The sequence below is a fragment of the Rhinolophus sinicus genome, linkage group LG04 (genome assembly GCF_036562045.2).
Source record: "Rhinolophus sinicus isolate RSC01 linkage group LG04, ASM3656204v1, whole genome shotgun sequence".
NCBI lineage: Eukaryota > Metazoa > Chordata > Mammalia > Chiroptera > Rhinolophidae > Rhinolophus > Rhinolophus sinicus.
In genome coordinates, this window is record NC_133754.1 from 95,077,143 (window position 1) to 95,103,123 (window position 25,981).

Here is a 25,981-nt window from a genome sequence, read left to right on the forward strand (position 1 = left end):
CAAAGCTATATATAAAATAACGATTTCTATTCACAATACGCCTTGGTCCCCTGCACCCTGGTAGCAGTGTGTGCAGCTGCTGTCCCTGGTTACCATGTGACTGCTCAGAGCTAAGTGAATGAATTACCTTCATTTTCCCTCTGTTGCATTTTGAGAACAACATGCGATTTGAACGTGGCCAATTTGTACTAACTCTCAGCTGTACACTCATCATTGATCAAAACATTTCTATAGAAGGTCATAGGAAACATAAATAAGAAAGTATTACGGCAAGGGCAGCAAATATTGTAATATTTACTAGAACATTATATTGAATAAATGCAAACTAAAAATCCACAATAGCATGAAATTGAAAAATATTAACTATAGGTTTGAGAAAATACAAGCCTCTCAGAAAAACACATCCAAACCTAATTTTCTTCCAAGATTCGCCTCATCACTTTAATTTCACAGCTATAATGCACACGTTACTTCTAGTTATTAACTTTCTGTCTATTTACTAATCCAGTCAACCATTGTTTACTAAATTCCTTACAATGCCAAGCATGGACTATGCTAGATTCTAGAAATAAAGAAAAATGTATGTGTGTGTGTGTGTGTGTGTGAGAGAGAGAGAGAGAGAGAGAGAGAGAGAGAGAGAGAGATACTTCAACCAATTTATAGTTTAATGAGGGAGACAGACAAGTAGAGAAAAAATCAAAATTCAATTTAAGTACTATATTAAGAGATAGAGCAAAATAAAGTATACTCTATAAGAAAAGCAGCCTGAGTGAGGGAACTTTTCAGAATGAAATCACTCAGATTGGAGTTGAGTCTTGAAAGGTCGGAGGCCTTGACTAACCATCTCAGTCTTTGGCCCGGTCTTGCCAGGCAGGGCCCATGAGCCAGGGCAAATATTTAATGAGCATGTTGGCAGGACTCAGGCCTGGGTCCTGGATGAGTCAGCACTCTCGTCCCTGAACGAGGATGAGTCAAAGTGGGATTCTCCACCCAGTCAGAGCTTATCCAGTGGCTCAGGAAGGATTGCACTGGTCTGACTGCTCAGACCATGAGGACCGGGTCTTCTTAATTTCAGTTTTGCATATTGGCCAAGAAGAGAATTCATCAACTTTGTTTTGCATGCATCTCTACTTCACTCCATCCCAACATCTCTCTTTAAGTCAGCAACTCACTAAACCTTCCCCCCCGCCCCATTCCAGAGTTTAGCTACTTATTGTAAGCCCCACTGGAACTTTTGCTTTTACTTTCAATATTTCCTTCTTGAGATAAGCCTGGCAGCACCGCATTGGTTGGCTTTCATATTACTGGGACAATCTTGTCTTTTCTCCCCTGTGTGGGTTTTCCTGCCTTTTTACAGCCATCAGATTCTCAGAATGCTTATAATCCCATGGATTCCACACTCGTGCTTTCCATGGAAGACGGGCCACTTGAGGTCACCGATCATGAGGTCACCACTATGACATGGGGAAGTAAGGGTCCCTGAATTTATCACAAAATTCAGTAGGCAGCCTCTTTTTGAAGTCCTATCTTGACTGCTAAGCATCCTGAAGGACAGTTTCTTTTAGAGACTAATCTCCCTGGATGGTTTATTTCCCAGCAGAATAAGACTCAAGATCATCTAGTCCATAAGTCACAAACTTAAACTTGTAGGGCCAAGTTGACCAGCCTGGTAGATTTTGTTTGGCATCCATGTTTAAACAATTTGAATAAGTTGTCCATATAAACAAATCAGGAGATTTCACATAAAAATCTGAATTTCTAGGTGTTTTTGGTTTTTTTGTTTTTTTTTTTTTAGTTAGAAGAATCAGCATAATTCAGCCTGCATTCCATTTAGGATCAGTTACTGCAGGGCTAATAGCTACTCTCTGAAACACAAGCATGCTCTCCACCTCCCCTTAGCCCTGACCCAGTGAACTGCATCCCAAGCCTTTGCAGGTATTTACTTTTCTGTTCCTGTACTAGTTCAACTTCCTCACTTTACAGGAATACAAACAAACAAACCAAAAAACAACAACAACAATCAAACAAAAACTGAGACCGAGAGAGACCTCGAGATTTTCCTGGGCTTGGAATTGGATATACAACCAGAACCAGAAGTTGAACGTGGGTTTCTCTGCTCCACTTTCTTTCTTCTTTGAGTGAGGTGCTGCCCGTTTCTCTTACTTACATCCATGATTAACTGCTTCAAGCGACTGTCCCAGCACAGGCTGGAGATGATAGAACACCAAACTCTAAGCCAAGAGTATTCATCTCATGGCTCAAATCTTAACATTTGGATTTTGAAGCGGTTTAATTTGAGTATTTTGACTTTTTTTCCTTTTTTTTCCCCTTCACCCAATACCGCTCCTCTTTTTGTGGCACGTTGTAGCAGGTGGACATGAAAGGAACAGGCACATGTTTTTCTGGTCATTGCAAATCTATGTCCCATGAGAGGATGTGTTCTTTCTCCTCACAATGACCTCTAGTTAGCTTGCTGGGGACGGTCCATGTGAAATATTATGTTAGTGTGTTGATTTTATAACACAGATGAAGATTTCTGTTTTAGCTTTGGGCTTGGTGGGACCTAGAGTTAGCCAACATTATTGCACACTCATAATTGTGAACTTCATTCCAATAGAACATCCTGTCGGTTCTTATGGAGTTGACACTTCTAAGTGGTGAGACGGAGCTTTCACTGTACGTGGGCACTCCTCCACAGGCAGCCAGCAGCAGCAGCACGATTCCCAAAGATAAGCTTTCCTTATCTCAAAATACTGGTAGGTTGTTATTAGCCTTCCTTGCTCCCCGGGAAGCTGTAATTAACAGAAAATAGTGCCTCTGTATTTTTTAATGAACAAGGGACCCATCCTAACAAAAGAATGAAAACTTCCGATTTGCTAGAGCCTTTATATAACCCTTTTCTTCCCCAAGAGCTGCCTGGGACCTCACAATGAGGTGCTTTGTGAGCCTCCCCACAAGACTGATTTGGCACCTCTGCCACAAAGAGCATGTGCAGACTGTGACAGGCTGTCAGGGAAGCCACTTCCCACATGTGCTCCTCTGCTTCCCTCATTGGTGTTCGGGAAGAGGAGGCTGGTTCCTCGCGTGAGCTGGGTGCTTTGACAGATGAGACGCTCGTGCAAGAAAATAACTCCTGCACATTTGACGTACTGCTTTAAACTTAAAGACCTCTTGGGACCTGAAAGTGTAAGGTAAGCAGTGCTCAGCCACGATTCTTGAACTTTGAAACTGTGAATGTAATTTGAGGACGTTCCTTGAAACTGTTTGTTGTTTAATGTGAAACTTTAACATGCTGCCTCTCCCGCTGCCTTTAAGAATAACAGCTCTCTGTTAAACATGCACATACAGCTCTCAAAAAGGAAAAAAAAAAGCAACTGCTTAAAAAATAAAAATTCTTCCATGATGAAATATCCACGTAGACTGGTTGTACTTTTAAACGTGTGTGGAAGTGCCCAGGGTGAGTTTTCTCTCTGCTTTCACTCAGTGTAATCAGGATCCTTTCAGATGGGATCACATTATCTTTGCCACCTGAAAATGGGTCTGTGTGTGGGGCTCATCCCGGAGACAGAAAACCCCAGTGGAATTGCAACCAAACATCAGTTCAGGTCTGGGGTACTTATCTCAAGTGTCACTTGGTGCTTGCTCAGGCATGGGAGGGGATTAGGGAAATGCTGCTGCCGCTCTGCAGGATGGGGGGAATTGGCCGGGGTCAGGGGTTACTGTGTGCAGGCCAGTTGGGACTGGTGCCTTATACTGGGAAGCTAGGAGGTCATTGAGAGCCAGCGGTCTGTCAGACACAGACTGATATAGAACAAGCTGAACAGTATATTAGGCAGTTACTGGTATAATGATGTTAATGAAATCCAGTCTTTCTGTAGAAATTTACAGGAGCTTTAATGCTTTTCTTCAAGTGTGCCCAGACTCCAACAGTGGAATGCTGGATGCTTTTAGCTATCTAATGATCTGTTTCTAAAAGGGCGTCACTGTAAAATATTGCTCTGTTGTAGGGTAAATAAGATGTTGACTCTTCTTCCTGTGCTCTGGAGACCATAAAGGAGAAGACCTAGACTACAGTCGCGCTACTTCTTTTCTCTTAAATCTTTGCCCAGATGTCCCCACTGTCTTCCGCTGTTTTCGTCAGTTCCCCAGGGACTAAGCTAACTGTGGGAATCTCCAACTTCCCCCCGAGATCTCCAAACCCCATTTTGTGTCCTTTATACTGACAGCACGAAGCAATCAGATTCTTGTTCATTATTGTCTTTCTCACCCTGGATAGTACTTTGTGGTCACAGATCAGCCCCCAGTGCATATTCCTGCCACACAGGGATTTCCTCCAGTTTATAGGCTGAAAAGGTGACCCCAGAGAGCTGAGGGCATCTGACCTTGAAGTCTGAAGTAGCAACAGTGGTGGGGCCTGACCTGGATGCCATCTCCCCTCCCCCGGGCTTTCTCCCTTCCAGGACAAGGCTGCCTCACCTGGCCCCGGCATTTCCACCAACCTACCCTTTGAACCATTACTGATTAGCTGCACACACTTTAGGCGAGGTACTCATTCACTCTAAGGATTAGAGTCGTGAAGCTACCTTTGTCCTGGAGGAAAGAAAATTTTCACAATAACGAGCATGGGTTCTCAGTGGCTATCTAAGGACTTCTCTCCTCTTGTTGCTGTATCTTGCTAGTCTTAGCACACATTTCTAAAACAGCTCAAGTAAAAAGGTGAAGAAGGGTCTTAAGGCAGTGAGGCTCGGGTTATTTACTTTGTGCAGCCAGGACACTAAGGGTGCCAAGCTCCGAGGGTGAGCAGTGGGCTTGGGTTGGCTTCCTCGTGTGCCACAACCGTGTGGCAACGGTTACTTTTAACTTGACAACATTTCTACACGTCTGCCATCCAAATACCCTGTACATGCGAATAAATATTTAGGCAATGCATTAGCTTCATTAACCAGACACAACATGAGAACTATTCTTGGTAATTCTTTTTCTTGTTCTAATAAAATTAAAAGCACAAAAGGGGGGAGGGGGCAAAAAAGGTAAAATATATTGCTTATATCAGTTCAGGAAAAGTTGCTTAATCTGGGACGAGAAAAATAATCAAGATTTCTCTATTTTATCAAAGATGAGATTCACTCAAATTCTTGTATTTTTCATCTTTGACAGTCTTGGGTCTTTTCCTCATAGCTGTCCTCAGACTCTGATTTCTTAGCACAGTAATGCTTGGGAGCAGTTCCCAAAAGGTAGACAAAGGCGCTGGAACTGTAAGTGTTAGAATAAGAATCCTCTGTCATTTTAACAACCAAACCCTGATGAAATCACCACTATTGGAGAACTCACATTTAAAGAATATCTCATTTGTTTCCAAAGCTAATAGTTCCCTTTATCTTTATTCTTTACTTTCCTTTCTTTTAATTAAATGAACGAAGGCCTGAAAGAACAGCTAATATTAACCACTGCAATTTCATATCCCGTTTGAAGCATGCTCCTTCAATCATTCTACAAGTTTTCACTGAGATTCCATGGTCTGTGTGAACAAACACTGAGAGATGTGCCCAGACTATTTCATGTTAAACAAACCCTAGGAAGGTGAGGACTATGATATTAAACATAATAATCCTGGCTGCAATTATTTACAGACAAAATGGAAAATAATTTAAATATATTGGTATGCTAGGGAAAATCATAGAAAGTATAACCGATCACCTATGTGCAGGGCAGCAAAACTCAGAGGACTCAGGCAGGGTTGGCTGGCAATTTACAGGAGCTTCTGGTGACTCCGACACACTCCCCTCTCAGACAGCCATAAATATAGACAAGGAGGGAAGAACAGCGGCAAGCCGCAATCATGGCCCCTGGAACCACTCTGATTTTTTAAATCATAGTAATAACAGTAAGGCGGGTCAAGGGAAAAATAACATTAGGAAACCTATAGGGCGGGAGAATATTAAATGTATGTTGTATTTTTGAACTGATTCTGTAGCGATGCCAGAGGGTGGAGAAGTTGAGCAATTTCCTTGAGAACTGGTCAGTGCAAAATACTTGGAATAAGTACTTGGATAGCATCATAGCCAAGTTTGTCAGCGTTTATTTTCAAGTAGGAGCTTATTCCCCAATGGCGTCTTTAGACAGCTTCAAAAGGGACTTACACATACTGTTACATTTTCTCAAACTGGAAAGATTGTAGAATGGATTATTAAAGGAATGGGATATAGAACATCCAAAAGAGACGCCCGAGAATCCCTAGAATCCAGCACACATTCTCTCAAAAGGAAATCATCAGGTAGGCACATTTTTTTCCTATGACATATTATTAGTCTGTTAGATGGAGAACATGTAATTTAGCCAAAAGTAGTTTGGTCAAAAGCAAATTAGTCAACACAATAAATTAGTTGAAAATCAGTATCTTAAAATGAGTATCTTCCACCATTAAATGTTTAAGTATGGGTGATAAGACACAGGACAGCTTTACAGTGCTATAAATATCTACAAACATTACAGTTTTTCGAACTTCTATTGTTATCATTATGTATATTGAATTTATCTTCAATTACTCTCTCTATTGTGATAAGTTTGAACAATTAAGGAATTGCTTAGGCAACAAGCTAAGGATCCCAAAAGGAACTAATTATTTGAAACTAATAGAGTGATTGAACAATTGACTACATTTATGATTTATGCATTACCTTAGGCTTTTTAAACAACACATGCTAATTCTGGGAAAATTATAAATGTAAACCAGAAAAAATTTAAACATAATCTCATTCAAATAGTGGCAACATTAGTGTATGATAGCCTTCTGCATGCTTTTCCTATGACTACATATGGTATTTTATCTACCATATGGTATTTGGAACCTAGCATATTTTTAAAAATAATCCATCAGTTACACATTTGCATTCTTTACTTAACTGCTGAATAGTTAGATTGTTTCCATTATTCTACATTATAAGCAATGCTAACTAGGAATGAGTTCTGAAAATGAATTAGAAATTTACAAAATCAAGCTAATGAGAAAAAGCAAAAATGGAAAAGAAAAAAAAACATATAAAGTGCAAAATGGATCACAGCTCTGTCTAACAGTACAAAAATATGACCACATTTGAAAGATGCCGACTGCCATTATTCCCTTTTAAACACATCATTGTTTTCACAAACTTGCTTTCTCAATCAAATTGCTTTTTGTCAAATTGCTTATATCAAGTTAAATCTGGCCAAATTACTGGGAAACAATAGTTCAAGGAACTGCAATAGACAAAATGCACATTAACTTCAGTGGGGCATTGTGTAATTCCATCATGATATCGTTGGAGACAAGATTGAGAAATAGGAGCTGAGCTAATGCAATTACACAGATTAATAACTAGTTGAATGAACATACTTAGAGGGTGCTTCTTAGCAACCTGGGAGGGGCAGGCAGGTGGCTTATACCAAAACTCTGTTCTTGGTTCTATCCCAATAAATATTTTTATCAGTGTCTTGGATAAACGTATGTTTAACAAATGTCTGGATATAAAACTAAAAAGAATAATACATTGTGTGCTGACATCATTAAAATCCAAACAGATCTTAACAGGTTGGAATAATGATCTGAATCTACCTAGACCTCTATAACCGTGATAAATATAAGTTATTTACTTTGGTCCATAAGCGTAAATGCACAAGTACTGACTCATTGAAAGAACTTGTACTTTGCGATAAGACTTTAGGATTCTGGTTGGTACTAAATTCCACATGGTATAAACAAAGAAGGTAAGGCGATCTTTGGTGACATTGTTAGAAGGGCAAGGGAGGCATATGAATGGGATATGCCATGGGCTGGCTAGAGTACAAGCCTGTTGTCTTAGTCCAATCCCCTGTGTGACCGTCATTGCTTCTGAGTGCACATGCCATCCTTGGACTACCCTTGAACCTACAGCCCAAACTATTGGCCACTCCAGATGATGCCTTCAAGACTTCCCATTCCAAACGATCTTTTTATTCCAATGTTATGGAGGCATGTGTGAGTGAATATGGAGAGGGAGGTAGTAGCTAGCCTAGCAAGGAAGACGAAATCTTTGAGTCTCTACAAGGTTAACAATTAGATCTTGTAACAAAGTATGGTTGGGCAGTCAGGGCCCTATAGGGACAAGGTGGTGCAAGAAAATACTCTTCATATCATGATAATGAGCATTAAGATTCCAGATGGAGAGAAAGAAGCTGTGGATCTAGAAGGACCAACTGAGTTCCAGGAGATGATATGCAGCATACCAGCTAAATGCAGGCATAAGAGGCTTGAGAAAGCATGAGTGCACTAAAATGATTCACAGACTCAGGAGAGGAGGTCCAAGATGGCGGCAGCATAGGACGACACTGAACTGACCCTCTCCCATGAGGAAACTCAAATATACACATAGAGAGAGCAGTTACTCCTGTGATAAAACTGAGGGCTGAATAAACAGCTTCTGAATAACAAACAAGAGAAAGCGACCAAACAGAGAAAGCTGGGAAACTGCATGAGTCCTATGGGAGCTGCAGAAACTGTCTGTACCTGGACGGTTACAGTGAGCACCACTGTTTACATCCCCCTCCACTTCAGTAGCGCAGGTGAAGCTCTATCCAATGCTTTGGCCTACCCGCAAGATCACCACAGTGCATCCCTAGCCAAGAGCCTTTTACCCCCGAGCAAAGGGAGCAAGCAGGAACAACGGGGCATCACCACACACACCTGGCCGCATGGCCAGGAGCTGCTGCAGCCAAGCAAGCCAGTGCCCCAGAGGCTATAAGCACCCGCCCTGCTCCAACGCTCTTCAAAAATGACCTGGTACATAAAGCCTACACAGCAGTCACTTCTTCACAAGACAACTTTCTGTACAACAAATGAGAGAAGGCTGGGGAGCTATGGGAGCCCCCAGGGACTGTGGGAGTTTTCCGGAGTCAGAGGTGCCGGTGAGCACCGTTGTTAATGTCCCCCTCCACCGCCTTAGGGTGGGGAGGAGCTCTACCCCCATGCTCTGGCCTCCCTGCAAGCTTGCTGCAGTGCATTTCTGGACACATAGCCCAAGACCATTCAGGCCCCCAACAAAGGGAGCAAGCAGGATCAGCAAGGTACCACCACACACACGTGGGCTCCCCATATAGGGCCACTCCAGCTTGCTGGCGAGTGCTCCAGATACAGTAAGCACCCGCTCGGTTCCTACCGGCCTGCCAAAACCACCCAGCACACACAAACTACACAGGGGCCACTTATGTAGATAAGGCCACTTGTTCAAGACTGGGAAAGACAGTCTAATTCATATAAACAAATATAGAAAGTCAAACAAAATGAAAAGACAGAAGAATATCTCTCAAATGAAGGAACAACAACAAAAACCCCAGGAGGGAGGAAAAAAACAAAACAAGGAAACTAAGATAAGTAATTTGCTTAACAGACAATTCAAATAAACTATCATAAGGATGCTTCCACACTTGAGAGTGGAATAGAGGAGCTTAGGGATAACTTAACAAAAAGTTAGAAGGTATAATAAGGAACCAAATAGATCTGAAGAATACAATAACTGAAGTCAAAAATACAGTAGAAAGAATCAACAGCAGATTAGCTAGTATAGAAGAAAGGATCAGCAACTTGGAAGACAGAATAGTGGATATCAACTAATCAGAACAGCAAAAGGAATTTTTTTAAAAGGGGATAATTTAAGGAACCTCTGGGATAACAACAAATGCTCATACATTTTCATTAGAGGCATTTCAGAAGGAAAAGAAAGGAACAGAAACTTTATTTAAAAAAAACAAAGGCTGAAAACTTTCCTAACTGGGAAAGAAAATAGATGTCCAGGTCCAGGAAACACAGAGAGTTCCAAACAAGACGAGCCCAAACAGACCTACACCGACACATATCGTAATTCAAATGGCAAAAATTAAAGAGATAATCTTGAAGGAAGCAAGTGAAACACAAAGAGTTACATACAAAGGCAATCCCATGAGGCTATAAGCTGATTTCTCATCAGCAAATTTACAGGCCAGAGGGAGTGGCAGGACATCTTTAAAGTGCTGAAAGGAACATACAACCTAGAATAATTTACCTAGCAAGGTTATCATTCAGAATTGAAGGAGAGGTAAAAATTTCCAGGACACGCAAAAATTAAAGGAGTTTATCATGATTAAACCAGCTTTACAAGAAATGTTAAAAGGTCTTATTTAAACAAAAGAGGAAAGGCTGTGACCAGAAATAAGAAAATATGAGAAAGGGAAAAGAATCTCACAGGTAAAGTTAAATATTTAATAAATCCAATGAATCAGACATTTAAAAAGCTACTAAGAAAGACAAAAGGAAAAAGTATCAAACACAACTCAAACTACAATAAGTAGTACAGACACAACACAAAAAGACCTAAAGCATGACATCAATAACATAAAACATGGAGGGGAGGTAAAAATGTAGTACTTAAACAATATATTCAAACTAAAGTGCTCATCAGCTTACAATAGACTGTTACAGATACAGAATTACACACACACACACACACACACACATATATATATACACACACACACACACATATATATAAACAAAGTTTGTTTCATATATATATATATGAAACAAACTGTCATAACCACAAAACAAAAAGATATACAAAAGCTATTCAAAGAATAAAGAGAAAGGAACCCAAACAAAACACAAAAGAAAACCAGCAAACCACAAGAAAAGACATCAAGAGAAGAAAGGAACTATAAAAAAAAAAGTAACTTAATGGTAATAAGTATATACTTATCAAAAACTATTTTAAAAGTAAATGGATTAAATACTCCAATAAAAAGATGAAGTGTAGCTGAATAACTTTAAAAATGACCCATTTATATACTGCCTACAAGAGACTCTCTTGAAGTTGAAAGACACACGGACTGAAAGTAAAGGGATGGAAAAAGATATTCCATGAAAATATAAATGAAAAGAAAGCTAGTGTAACAACACTCACATCAGACAAAACTGACTTTAAAACAAAAAAGGTTAAAATAGACTCAGAGGGTCATTACCCAATTATAAAGGGGGCAATCCAAGAAGAGGATATAAGAATTATAAATCTCTATTTACCCACTCAATAAAGGAACACCTAAATATATAAAGTAAATATTAATGGACATAAAGGGAGAGACTCACAGTTATATAAAAATAGTAGGGGATTATTTTAATATGCCACTCAGATCAATGGTTAGTTCATCCAAACAGAAAATTAATAAGGAAGTAATGGCTTTAAATGTCACATTAGACCAGATCAAATTAATAAACATTTTTAGAAGCTTTCATCCAAATACTATAGATTACACAAGTTTTTTCTCAAATGCACATGGGACATTCTCCAATATAGATCACATATTAGGTCACAAAAAACAAACAAACAAACAAACAAAAAACAGGCCTATAGATCCCATATTAGGTCACCAAAAAAACAGGCCTCAATAAATTCAAGAAGGCGGAAATCATCAAGCATCTTTTATGACCACAATGGCATGAAACTAGAAATCAACTACAGGAAGAAAACTGGAGAAAAACACAAATACGTGGAGACCAAACGACATACCACTAAACACGCATGGATCAAAGAGGAAATCAAACAAGAAATCAAAAACAATCTTGAAACAAATGAAAATGAAATGACAACTTTTCAAAATTTATGGGATGCAGCAAAAGCAGTTTTAAGAGTGAATTTCATAGCTATACAGGCTTACCTCAAGAAACAAGAAAATTCCCCAATAAACAACCTAACACTACACCTAAAGGAACTGAAAAAGAAAAAGAACAAACAAAACCCAAAGTAAACTTAAGGAAGGAAATAGTTAAGATCAGAGTGGAAATAAAAGACACAGACATTTAAGGAAATAGAAAAATTCAATAAAACTAAGAGCTGGTTCTTTAAAAAGATTTAAAAAATAATTGACAAACTGTTAGCCAAACTCATCAGGAGAAAAAAAAAAAGAGTGCAAATAAATAAAATCGTAAATGAAGGAGGAGAGGTTACAACTGACGCCACAGAAATACAAAGAATCATTAAAGAATACTATGAAAAATTATATGCCAACAAATTCGACAATCTATAAGAAATGAATAAATTTCTAGAACTATATAGTTTTCCAAGACTGAACCAGGAAGAAATGCAAAAAACTAAACAGACCATTTACTAGCAGTGAAAATGAAGTAGTTATCAAAAAACTCCCAACAAATAAAAGTCCAGGACCAGATGGTTGCACAGGTGAATCCTACCAAACATTTAAGTAAGAATTAATAACTATCCTTCTTAAACTATTTTTAAAAATTGAAGAGGAAGAAATGCTTCCAAGCTCATTCTATGAAGCCAGCGTTACCTTGATACCAAAACCAGACAAAGACATGTCTATTGATGAACACAGATGCAGAAAGTTTCAAAATAATAGCAAACCAAATTCAACATTAAAAGGGTTATACACCATGACCAAGTGGGATTCATCCCAGGAATACAGGGATGGTTCAACATCCATAAATCAATGTGACACACCACATTAACAAAATAAAGGATAAAAAATGCATAATCATCTCAATAGATTCAGAAAAATCATTTGAGAAAATTCAACATCCATTTATGATAAAAACTCTCAATAAAGTAGGTATAGAAGAAACCTATCTGAACATAATAAAGGCTATATATGACAAATCCATAGCTAAGCTAATATCATACTCAATGGTGAAAAGCTGAAAACTTTTACTGCAAGATCAGGAACAAGACAAAGATGTCTACTATCACCACTTGTATTCCACATAGTATTGGAAGTCCTAGCCACAGCAATAAGACAAGGAAAAGAAATAAAATGCATCCAAATCAGAAAGGAAGAAGTAAAACTTTGATTATTTGCAGAAGACAGGATACTATATACAGAAAACCCTAAAGACTCCACCAAAAATCTATTACAACTAATAAGTGAATTTAGTAAATTTGTAGGATACAGAATGAATATGCAGATACCTGTTGCATTTCTATACACTAATAACAAATGATCAGAAGGATAAATTAAAGAAACTATCCCATTTACAATTGCATCAAGCACATAAAATACCTAGGCATAAATTTAACCAAAGAGATGAAAGACCTATACTCTGAAAATTATAAGACACTGAAGAAAAAAACTGAAAACTATACCATGTTCATGAACTGGAAGAATTAATATTGTTAAAATGTCCTTACTACCGAAAGCAATCTACAGGTTCAATGAAATTCCTATCAAAATACCAATGGCATACTTCTCAGAATTAGAACAACTAACTCTAAAATTTATATGGAGCCACAAAAGACCCCGAATAGCTAAGAAAAACTTAAGAAAGAACAAAGTGGAAGGTATCACAGTCCCTGATATTAAACTATAATACAAAGTTACAATAGTCAAAACTGTATGGTACTGGCATAAAAACAGATATATACACCAATGGAATAGGGAGCCCACGAATAAATCTTCACATGTACAGTCAATTTATGTATGACGAAGGATTTAAGGATATACAATGGAGAAAAGACTGTCTCTTCAGTAAGTGGTGTTGGGAAAACTGGACAGATACATGCAAAAAAAAATGAAATTGGACCATTTTCTTACACCATGTAAAAAATAAACTCAAAATGGATTAAAGACTTAAATGTAAGACCTGAAAGCATAAAATTTCTAGGAGAAAATATAAGGAATAAACTCTTTGACATCATTCTTAGCAGTATCTTTTTGGATATGTCTCCTCTGGCAAGGGCAATAAAAGAAAAAAAATAAACAAACGGGACTACATCAAACTAAAAAGTTTTTGCACAGCAAAGGAAACCATCAACAAAATACAACAACCTACTAAATGGGAGAAGATATTCACCAATGATACAAAATATTCGAAATATATAAGGAAAATGTACAGCATAACACCAAAACAGTCTACTTTAAAAATGGGCAGGTGACCTAAATAGACATTTCTCCAAAGAGAACATGTGAGGTATGACAATTGTGCTCGCAAACTCATCCTAGAAAAAGTGCTACATACCTCACTGTTTGCTGAATATCACTACGGTCACCTTCAAAGTATTCTCTTTGGGAAGCTATGCATTGACACCAGCACCTAGTCCATCCTTCAAAGCAGTTTTGGAACTCTTTTTCTGGAATGGCCATCAGAGCTGTCGTCATATTACCCTTGATGTCCTGAATGTCATCAAAATGTCTTCCTTTCAATATTTCCTTTATTTTCAGGTAAAGAAAGAAGTCATTGGGGGCCAGATCAGGTGAGTAGGGAGGGTGTTCCAATACAATTATTTGTTTACTGGCTAAAACCTCCCTCACAGACAGTGCCGTGTGAGCTGGTGCATTGTCGTGATGCAAGAGCCATGAATTGTTGGCAAATAGTTCAGGTTGTTTTCATTGAACTTTTTCACACAGCCTTTTCAGCACTTCCAAATAGTAAACTTGGTTAATTGTCCAGTTGGTACAAATTCATAATGAATAATCCCTCTGATATCAAAAAAGGTTAACAACATCGTTGCAACACGTTTGCAAACTTAATTGTCACACCTCATACACATGGCCAACAGACACATGAAAAGATACTCCACATCACTTATCATCAGGGAAATGCAAATTAAAACCACAATGAGATATCGCCTCACATGTGACAGAATGTCTATCATCAATAAATCAACAAATAACAAGTGCCGTTGAGGACATGGAGAAAAGGGAACCCTTGTGCACTATTGGCGAAATTGTAAATAGTGTAGCCATTATAGAAAACAGTACAGAGATTCCTCAGAAATTATATGACATGGCAATTCCACTTCTGGGTATTTATCCAGAGAAAACAAAAACAAAAATTCAAAAAGATATATGTACCCCTATGTTCACGGCAGTATTACTAGTAATAGCCAAGATATGGCAGCATCTAGGTATCCATCAACAAAATGAATGGATAACGACATAGTATAAGAAGTCTGACAATTACATCCACGAACTTGTTGCAATGATGTTACTAACCTTTATTGATATCAGAGGGATTGTTCATTATGAATTTGTACCAACTGGACAAACAGTTAACCAAGTTTACTATTTGGAAGTGCTGAAAGGCTGCGTGAAAAAGTTAGACGACCCGAACTTTTCACCAACAATTCATGGCTCTTGCATCACGACAATGCACCAGCTCATATGGCACTGTCCATGAAGTAGTTTTTAGCCAGGAAACAAATAACTGTATTGGAACACCCTCCCTACTCACTTGATCTGGCCCCCAATTACTTCTTTTTTTACCCGAAGGTAATGGAAATATTGAAAGGAAGACATTTTGATGACATTCAGGACATCAAGGGTAATAGGATGACAGCTCTGATGGCCATTCCAGAAAAAGAGTTCCAAAATTGTTTTGAAGAGTAGACTAGGCACTGGCCTCGGTGCATAGCTTTCTATGGGGAGTACTTCGGAAGTGACCGTAGTGATATTCAGCAATGAGGTATGTAGCACCTTTTCTAGGATGAGTTTGTGAACTTAATTGTCCAACCCCATGTATATATACACAATGGAATATTACTCAGCAATAAAATAAGAATGAAATTATGCCATTTGGGACAACATAGATAGACCTAGAGGCTTTGATGGTAAGTGAAGTAAGTCAGACAAAGAAAGACAAAATGTATGATTTCACCTATATGTGAAATCTAAAAGAGACAAAATAAATTAAATAAACAAAACAGAAACATACCCATAGCTATAAAGAAGAAGATAATGGTTGCCAAAGGAGAGGAGGTTCGGGTGGGGGTGGTAATAAAAAAAGAAAAAAAAAGGCTCGGAAAAGAATCGCAACCATTGATGAGCTGGCCTCTTCTGCCTGTCCTGCTGCTAAGACGATGCTTATCTAGTTAGTAGAGGTTTCTTCTGCCTTCCTTTTGATTTGTTTCTACAAGGGTTCCCTTCCTGTGTCTGTGCTCCTTCCAGCCATCTGCATCTGCTGATATTGGCCGGAAGCTGAGTTACAGGCTGTGATTTCCACCGCTCTTAACCCCATGTCACTGGAAAGGAGGCATCCTAGTGTGACTTACAGCACAGGCTCAGGTTGAGATCCAGGCCCTGCTACTTGCCTGCTCTGGGAAATGCACTTAACTCTTCTTCTTACTCTGTTTCCTCAGGGGTGAAAACAAAGGTCATGATAGTATTAATCTATTAGGGGTGGCATGAGAATCAAATAAAATTATGCCTGGTGTGCCAGTTAGCATGGTGACTGGAAGATTCAATACAATCTTTGATGTTGTTTTTAATTATTCTCTATACCAACCTTGTATTCCCCCTGAGGCTGAGAATACACTGCTGTAAAATATAGCTCAGTGGCCCTCAGGGCTCAAGGCCATTACTAGTTAACTATCACTGCAATAACAGGTAGGACCAGGCAGCTTGGACAAAATACGGTTCTCAGAAGGAAGCTGAAGGGCTAACAGCAAGCATACCTTCCATGCACCTCCTCACTCAGCGTCCCAGGAGAAGTCCCCCTGGGTCTCCATCTGGAACCTGCCACCATGAGCATAGAGCTAACCAGAACGTAAGGAAACCCAATCCTATTCCCTGGAGCTTCTGTTACTACTTTACAGACAGAAATTCTTTTTCCCTGAAATTTTAAGCGAACAGTATACTAAGCCCCTATATACCTTGCAATCCAGCTTGAACAATTATGGGCTCGTAGCCAGTCCTGTTTCATCTATAGTTTCCCACAATGCTCACTCCCAGAATTTTTTTTTTTTTTTTTGGTGATGCAAATCCAAGACATCACGATTTCATCTATAAATATTTCAGTTTGTACCTCTCATAAAAGACCCAGAACTTGCTTTTAGCACTCCACTTTATTTTTCCCTTTAGGTGCCATTTTCGATGGGATTTTTGAAACAATTAAGTCCAAAGTGTTTCAGTGAGACAATTATCCAACAGCCATTTAAAAAGATAAGTTTGTAATGGATCACATGAAAAATACTTTTTTCAATAAAGAGTGATCAGGCTCTTTTCACATTTTTACATCTCTGAAACTGGGATGAATTTTACAACTGATGGCAAGTGATAGTTTAATTGACAATGTTATTTTTCTTTCTTTTTAATCTAATGGTTCATCTCAGAGGATGGTGTCTCAGAAAAGAAGAAATGCAATGGCACACACACACACAAACACACCTAAAACTACACGCTTAACTGCTCATTTACACACTTTCCTATACATGTCTATATGAACAAGAATACAAAAATAGATTTAAATTTAATTAAGGATGTAAGTTCTGAGAGAGCAAAGTAGATTATTTCTGAACACCTTAGGAAACAGCTGGAAAACTCTGAAAAAAAATAAAATAAAAACCACATACGTATTTTATCCCAACAGTTACAGAAGCATAGCTAACAGAGTACAAAGCTTGAAATTCTCAAGATGAAGTTGTCTTTCCTTTCATAACATTTCCATAGTGAAAACCCTCCTTTCTTTATCATCACTGCTGTTCTCCCTCATCACGCTGGCTTTGAGAAGTTTTGTAAATGGAGAGAACAGAAATGGCTTGGTGTGGTGAATGGGACAAGAGAGGAAAGGGGGGACGTGTGGTGTCCCCAGTGGGGTGGGAAAACACCTAATGTTATCAGATGTGGGACAGTTGTGGCATTTATGCACTGTTGCTCTTTTAGCGAGGTTGACCGGCGAACACATCTTCTGGACATTTGTAGAGCTGCACTGTAAACAAGACTTTTAAAAGTCTGAAGTGATTGGGGCTCACGGCATCCAGGAAGAGCTGTGTGACTTTGGGCAAACAGCTCAGGAGTCTCCGAACCTCAGTTTCCTGATATTAAAAAATAGCAGATTTGAGAGGTTACTCGTTACTGCAGAAGGTAACCAACATGAGGGCTGAAGTTTTTCACTGTTTTGTTCACGTCTGTATTTGCAGTTTTTAGAGCAGTGTCTGACACACAGCAGGTGCTCAGTAGATGCTGAATGGATGAATGATGGATGGATGAATTTTAGTTTCCGAACTCTGGGAAAAACACGGTGGAGGAGAAAATTTACTTCTAGTAACTGCAACTGGTCCAAAAGTGCTCACTAATCAGTGTGTACACTGAATAAATAATGCGTCCCATACATATGATTTACCACTTTTCAAATATACATAGGTTCTTTTGTGGTTAATAAAAATTTTAAACCATTTAATTAATATTATGTAGCACTCTGTGAAATCCTTTGAAAAATGGGCAATCATTATAGAGCCCTTAATTTGCCAGCTACTCTAAGCATTTTAAGTTATTACCTGACTGACTCTTCACTACACCCTAAGGTAGATACTTTAGTTATCCCTATTTAGCATATGAGGACACTGAGACAGCGAAGCGAAGTGATGGAACCAGAAATCAAATTCAAACAACCTGTGTACAGAGTCCCTGCTCTTAACTACAATGCTCTATTACACTGCCAAGGAGTCTTCTTTCTAGCTCAGTGTAGTAACTCCCAGGCAAAAATGACGTTTGAGATCTCGCGCAGCCCATAAATGCTGTGATTCTGAATCAGTAAGTCCTGATCCATAGACTAGTAACATTAAAACAGCAGCGCAAAGTACATTCAGAGAAACACAGGCCATTTTTCCTGAGATCCATGGAGGTGAAGTAGAAATTTTTCTGTTTAGAGATTAGGAAGGATTTCCTTTGTTTAGAGATTAGGAAACTGTGGCATGCCATTCCCAGAAACTGCCAAGAATCCTGGGGTGAGTCCTGGGGTCCAGGGAATGTGTAGACCTAACTACACAGCCTGTTCTCATTTTAGCAGCAGCTTCTCTTCCTTCATTCAGGGGCAAGTCAGGTTATTTCATGCTGTGGTTTATTCCAGGTCCCTGTGGTCAAGGGCGGAGTCTATTGATATTTTTAGTCCAACAGCCTTCACTGAACCAGCTGAGTGACACTGACTTATGACCCTCCCCCTTGGGACCCTCATTAACCATAAGTTATAACACCCGAGAGAACCCTGGAGAGAGTCAAAGTTTAGAATTAATTTTATTCTTAGGCTAATTGTTCCCTCTCCTCTCATTTCTGATCAGTCTTTTCTCAGTGGCTGCTTCTGGAAGCCAGCAAGCTTCCAGTTGCTTAAGCAACATTACTCAGCCTCATTACTGGAAGAAAACTAGGAAAGACAAAATAAAAAGGCACTTTCTCCTGTAAGAGAAAAAATATCCTAGGTAGGAAAGGAATTACTTCATTGTCTGAAACAATACTATTACGCATTGTCTTTCCATCAAAATTAGCCAGTACAAAGGAAGTGGCAGGAGAAGGGAGCCAGTGGAATAAAAAAATTGTTTTCATTTAGCTGCTCTTCCAAAGAGATAATTTAAATGTTATTTAGAGAGACAACCATTAATTCTTGACCATAATAAGATTAAGTATCTGTGTATTGTTTTTTGTTTTGTTTTGTTTTGTTTTGTTTTGTTTTTTGGCCTCAATTCGATAGCCTCCTGCATGTTTTAGAACACTAGATCAAGGGTTCTTCACTGATTGGCTCCTGACCTTGAAATGTTGGCCCAGCAACAGGGACTCAACCTCCTCTGGCCCTCTCTTATTCTCCTCATGGTAACATTCACAAGACAGTTTGTCCACAGTTTCTCACACACTATCTCATCTTATCCTTTCGGTAAGACAAGTGATTTTAAGTGTGGTAACTGCAGTTCAAAGCAGGCAACTTACTTGACCCAGGTTGCAACAAGAACAAGATATGGAACCAGGACTGAAATCAGGTCTGTCAGATTTCTTCAAGGTAAGAAAGAGTATTGTCAAGTTCATCACAATAAGCTGTAAATCCTATGTTAAAGGAAATTTTCACCAACTCCAAAGACAATGCAATTCCTTTCCATACTTTTTCAGAGAGAAAGCCTCAAATGAAATGTACTGTTTATGTGGAATCTTCGCTGTTGATTTGTTCTTTCTCACTGTGACGCCCCACACTCAACAATTGTAAGAACAAATTGAATGTGTCTACTACAGGCGGTCCTAACCTCCAATGTTCCAACTGAACCAGTTTTGACTTTCCAATGGTACAAAAGCTATGCATTCGGTAGAACCCACACTTCAAATTTTGATCTTTTCTTGGGCTTGTGAAACGTAGTACAATACCTGTCTTCTGATGCTGGGCAGCACAACAAAATGATTCTGCTCAATTGTAGGCTAATATCAGTATTCTGAGCACGCATAAGGTAGGCCAGCCTAAGCTACGATGTTTGATAGGTTAGGTATATTCCGTGCATCCTTGACTTAAAATATTTTCAACTTACGATCGGTTTATTGGGACATGACTCCATTGTAAGTCAAGGAGCATCTTTAAATCCTTATTTAGTACAGTGATGTGTGTGATGTGTTAGAAAGGAAATGTGTAGAATGAAAAGAGCCTCCACAGGCAGTTTGACTTGGTGGAAAAGGCAGTGACATGGAAATGTAAAGTTGAGAAATGTGTGCCTCTTCAGCACCCATAGCTCTTCCTCTCAGGTCCTGGGTGTTGACTGGAAAGGCCTTGTGAGTGCTTCTGTCAAAGGCAGTTCTGTGTCTTAGCTCTGCAGGGACAGAGCAGAACAGAGACTAGCCCTTACGACTGTTTGTACAACCAAACTCCCTCTCCTCCCTTCCTGCAGAGGCGATGCCTGGACACTTCCCTTCCTGTTAGAAGCTGCTAGGCTCTCTTCACAGTGATGAGGTCACACTGTATCATAGCTCAAATTGGAAGAGAAAAAGGTGGTGCCGCAGCAGGTTTTGGCAAGCACAACTGAAGCTAATCTCATTTAAAGGCGTTTGGAAACACAGACCTCACATTTCCCTATTGGAGAAGCTTTAAACTAGATCAGAGCTGAGAGACAATTTGCCCTCCTCACTCCTGCTCTCCTTCCTCCCCCTTCCCTCCCTCATTTGCTTTCTCTCTCTCTGTTTTTCTGGGTTTAGAAATTACAGGCAAGAACGTATAATTGTAGATAGTTAAGTGTCGGTTGAACTTCCTCTTTAGACTGGGACAGGCCAGATCTCCTTGAAGACCAGGACACAGAATTACATCACTTTGTCATAGACGAGTTTCACTTTACAGATTCGGGAGATAGATGCTCAAAGGGTTAAGAGATGGCCCAAGGCCACAGAGTAAGAGTTTTGGGGCTAGAAGTGATTCCTAGCAATGCCTTCTCTCAAATACACCAAAATTACCTCCCTATATATTACTACTGGGAAGAGTGGCTGAGCTGAAGGCTGATACGGGAGTTTGTAAATCATTGAAGACCATCCATATGAGAATGGAGGTGATGTATTCAGTTTACTACAGCAAGGGAGGCAGCCACCATCACATGCATGTGGCAGAGACTCAAAGGTGGGCAGAGGAGTGGGAAAGCTGTATAGTGGAAAAAAGGGAAGGCTCAACGTGTGACCTGGAGGTTGTGGCATGGGAAAAGCCGGAGGGCCAGCTAGAAGTGGGGCATCCTATATGATTGGTTAGGGAGCATTTTTGCCTAGTTAGTGCCAATATAGGGAAGCTGACTGTCATTGGCCAAGAACCATTCTGGGCCTATTGCTGCGAGGCTGTGGTTTGTCTTCAGGGGCTGTTTGCTGCAGAGGATGTATGTCAACACTGCTGTCACATACTGTCTGACCATTGTCAGCTTGTGTATTCTGTTTCTCAGGAAACACTGCGAAGGAATGCAGCCCTTCTCCAGTCTCCAGAGGATACATATCAGTGATATCTTTGAGTCTCCCTTCTCCTGCTGCATATATTACAGAGTTCTCTCCTTGAGAAATCTGACACTCATTCTTCCTCCCAGCAAGGCCTTGTCCAGACACACCATCTCCTCTCTTGGGAACTGCTGAAACTCTGACCTAACTGGACTCTTTCCTCCATTCTCCTGACCCTTAGGTCCATCCAGCAGACTGGCCACTCTTAGGCTCATTATGCTGAAACTAGTTGCCTGTGGTGACACCCAGGCCCAAAGCAAATGAAACAGCACCTGATACGGCTCTATCCTAATCAGTCAAGATCAAATTTGGAAAGCCTCCTGCCTCATTTGCCAAGTCCCTTCCTTATCTGTCTCACAGTGCCAACCCCGCTTTATTTCCCTCGTGCCATCAGACGACTACCTCCCTAGCTCTCCAACACTATGGGCAGTGACTGTGCAGAGAAAGGCTCTGGAATAGCCTCGTAGGGGATTACGGGCTTGGTTGTCGATGAAGTCCTGTGGCTTCTTTATGTGGCACAGCCACAGACTGTACCCTCACATTTGGTAGTCACCACATCGACACATGTCTTAAAATCAACCCCAATTAGTCTTTTCGATTTTTTTTTTTTAGATTTTTATAATTGCAAGCATTGGTTCATATTCATTATTTTAAATGACTCTCATAACAAACCTGGGAGTAAGTTTAATGCAATATTGCCCCCTTTTCATACATGAGAAAATTCATGCTTTCATAAATTGATTTACCCCAAAGACAAATAGTAGATACATATGTGAAGAATAAATTAGTAAATAATATGTTCACAGTCTCAATTCTTGGAACCAAGTTCAGGGTGTCCAGCTGACCACTTATGTATTTTTTTCTGACTGCTATAGAACACCTACCTGGGCAATATAGAAAAGGGTAAAAAAAAACAAAATGAAAAATAAAATCACCTATAATCAAGCTTCCCTATGTATAACCACAGATGACATATTCTATATTTCTTTGCAGTTCTTTTTCTACTATTTTAAAACAACAGGTCCCAAACTATATATAATCTGTATTACTCCTTGTTATTTGAATATATGACAAAGGCATTTCCTCAAGTTTTTTAAAATCCCATAGTAAAAATTCATAACAGATATTTGATGTATAGTATTTCATCTTTTGCACATAAAAAATGAAATAAACTATGTCCAAACAGCTAAACATTTAGTTTACTTATAGCATTTCTATTTTGTCTAATGTTGCTATCTTTTTTTTTGTCCATAAAATATCTCGACCATTTCTAAGATTTCTATTATGAAAGCAATATTGTTTAATATTATAAAATTATTTTCTAGAAAAGTAGCTTTAATTCAAACTAGTATCAGCAGTAAATGGGAATAAACACTTCACCTCATTCCCACCAACACTGAATTTTACATGTTCGCAGAACTTTCCTAAGTTTATAGAGAAAATGGTACCTTATTTTAACTTGCATTATTTTTGTTTACTGCTACTAAAACCAAAGTTTTTTGAATATTCATTAGCTTTGTATATTTTTCCTTTGAGAAAATGTTTATGTCTCCTTACCTGTTTGGGTAATGAGTGGGGTTGTGGCAGTTTTCAAAATAATGGGTATGAACTTTAAAACTTATTTTTAACCCTCTGTGATCTTTTCTAAGGCAACTGTAAGGGAGGTGTAGAGCATGGTGTACCCCCAATTTCCACAGATTCTGATTAACTGCTTCCTCAGAAAACAGCTCAAAGCCTAAGGACCATGTCTGGTAAAAAGGGGGAAAGGAGGAGGTGATTCTCAGTAGAACGAGACTGGAAGGTCCTGAAGAATGGGCATCCCACCCTTTCCCTTTGTATCCTCCATAGAGACTGACCCGATCCTGGGCCACACTGACGTACAGATCGAGCACTGCACTTCTCCGCTTAGGAACAGGGGGGATGTGAAGGTGAAGCGCGGGTACTTGATCCGCCTGGGGCCGCAGCACAATCAGGGGTCTCCTGTACCTTTGCCCAGCAGCACTGACGGGACTTCCAAGCTCCTTGGTCACATCTATTCAGGAAAAGAGTATTCATGTTTCCCAACAGCTGCCAACATTTCTGTTGGCAGTAGACTTTCAATTACAAAATTTTCAAAACAAAGCAAATTTTAACTTCATTTTATATGTGTCATTAAGTGTGTACATATAATCAAATTAACAAATGTGTGATAACTCTAAATTGTTTGAGGATCTCTGGTAAACAGTTTCGGGGTTAGGCAAGAAATAAATTATTTTAACTATAATATATATGTGAGCCTATATATTAGAATATAAGCTGATTTTTTTCTTCCTGGGAGCTCGTATTCCCAATTCCCTGCCCATCTTCTCCTCCTTCACCCTCCCCTACACACATGCACTCCCTGGTAGAGTTCCTACCCACCCCAAATTTCCAGGACTAACGAAGTTCAGTACGTGTCAGAGCCTGCCTCACCTTTCTTACTTCCTCTTCCCCGACTGGCTTTACAAACCCTGCTTTCCAGACTGATCACCTGGGAAGGTCAACTTGATCAGCGTGTGCTTCTAAATGAGAACCAGAAGTTGAGGGGCAAACCCTCCTTATCTCCTTCTGTAACCTCAACAGTGCAGTTTGTTGTCCAATTTAGGGCACTCCAAATCATCAGGCTCACACACCATTACACTTCCTGGCGTCTGAGCCATGCTGTCTGGATTCAAGAGTAGTTAATTCTGTGTTTATTAGTTAATGACGCTATGAGCTCTGACTCTTTGAGTAGCAGAAATCCAAGGAACAGGATCGCCATAAATTATAAGACAGCCACTAAATTTGAATTTCAGATAAATCACAAATAATTTTTATATAAATATTTTTATATAAATATCACATGGGATATACTTACAAAAAGTTATTGGTTATTTATCTGAAATTCAACTTTAACTGGGTGTGTTTTTATTTGCTAAAGTTGGCAACCCTCCCAAGGAAGCAATATCACAGAGGAACTAACAGCACAAATCAAACAGTTATTTAGCGTCCTAATTCCCAGACCCAGCAGGGAGAAGCAAGTATTACCATCAAAGAGAACAACTGCCCACCAGCCATATCTAGACGTGGTCAGGAGCAGCAAGTGAAGGCAGAAAGCAGAAAGCCAGGCAAACCGTAAGATTCAGACTCCTTTCCACAGATGTAGAATTATTACAATTAGAGAGATTTTAACAACTGAAGAATTTTAATAACTAGAGCAGTTTTAACTGTCAGAAACATCTTTTTAAACCATGAAAAACTATGAGAACGAGCACAGATAATAGCACTATATCAAAAAACAAAATCTTGCTTCATGTTCTTGACATAAAGAAACATGAATTTAGTGGAGAAAAAGTGCACGAGTGGAAATCAGCTGGAGCCTCCCTGGGAAGGGCTCATGGCACACAGCGTGTGACCCTGCCACGCCTGCATACCTCGCCTCTACTCGCCTCCCTCAGAGGTTCTCTGAGGACCTCTCCACTTTTCAAAAGCTCTGTTCAAACACAGCATTGGCATCTCTGGAATGGAATGAAGATGGTTATCCAAGAACAGAATGTGAATCTGTATCGGGTATGATTTAAGCCTGTGAGTAATCAAGATTTAAATATTTTATTTGGATTATAGACAGTTTCCCAGCTTACAGTATATGCAAAGTTTGAATTTTATCAGCAAAGGTATAGTTGGGTGGGGAGAAGCACTGAGTCTGGATTAGCTAGCTAGCTCAGACTGTCATCTCGATGGAGAAAAAATGGTTGCATTTGATGCCTAAAAGATAAATTTTAAAAATTGATTATCTCCCAAATTATGGGCCTACTGGTTTCATTTAGCATGTCCAAGTAAAAGGAGACTTTTGGTTTGCCCTCCTATTGCCCTCCAATTGCATCTCAATAAGGATATTTTTACTTTAGCATCCATTGTAACTTCAGCTGGTGAAGAATTATCAGAGTGAAGAATTAAAAGTATGTTGAGAAAAAGATACTGCAGCTAAGAGTCAGAAACTGTCCCTATATTAAAAAGTGACTTAATTTATTAATAATTTGGATTTCTTTTCTGCTAGAAGAGAAAAATACTATCTATTCCACGTCCTATAGGGTTTATGAATTACAGACATAAAAGTACTCTGCAAAGTTAAAAGCAGCCATAAACATAATAATCATATTTCTAACCAATGTTTATATCAGCATTATTCACAATTGCCAAACGGTGAAAACAACTCAAAGTCCATCGATTGATAAATAGACAAAATCTGGTATCTCGTACATACCACTGAATATTATTCTGCCTT

General features: G+C 39.2%; 1 protein-coding gene and 1 long non-coding RNA gene across 3 annotated transcripts in view; one reads left to right on the forward strand and one right to left on the reverse strand.

The window, feature by feature from the left end:
- The window catches only part of LOC141571071 (uncharacterized), a 164,911-nt gene that overhangs the window by 115,598 nt on the left and 23,332 nt on the right, over positions 1–25,981 (reverse strand). The gene's annotated exons all lie outside the window — the stretch shown is intronic.
- Positions 3,051–25,981, forward strand: part of STARD13 (StAR related lipid transfer domain containing 13) — a 492,881-nt gene continuing 469,950 nt past the window's right edge. For both annotated transcript variants that reach the window (XM_074330029.1, XM_019736522.2), the window contains exon 1: positions 3,051–3,191. The gene's annotated coding sequence lies outside the window, so the exon portion shown is untranslated. The remainder of the gene's footprint in view (positions 3,192–25,981) is intronic.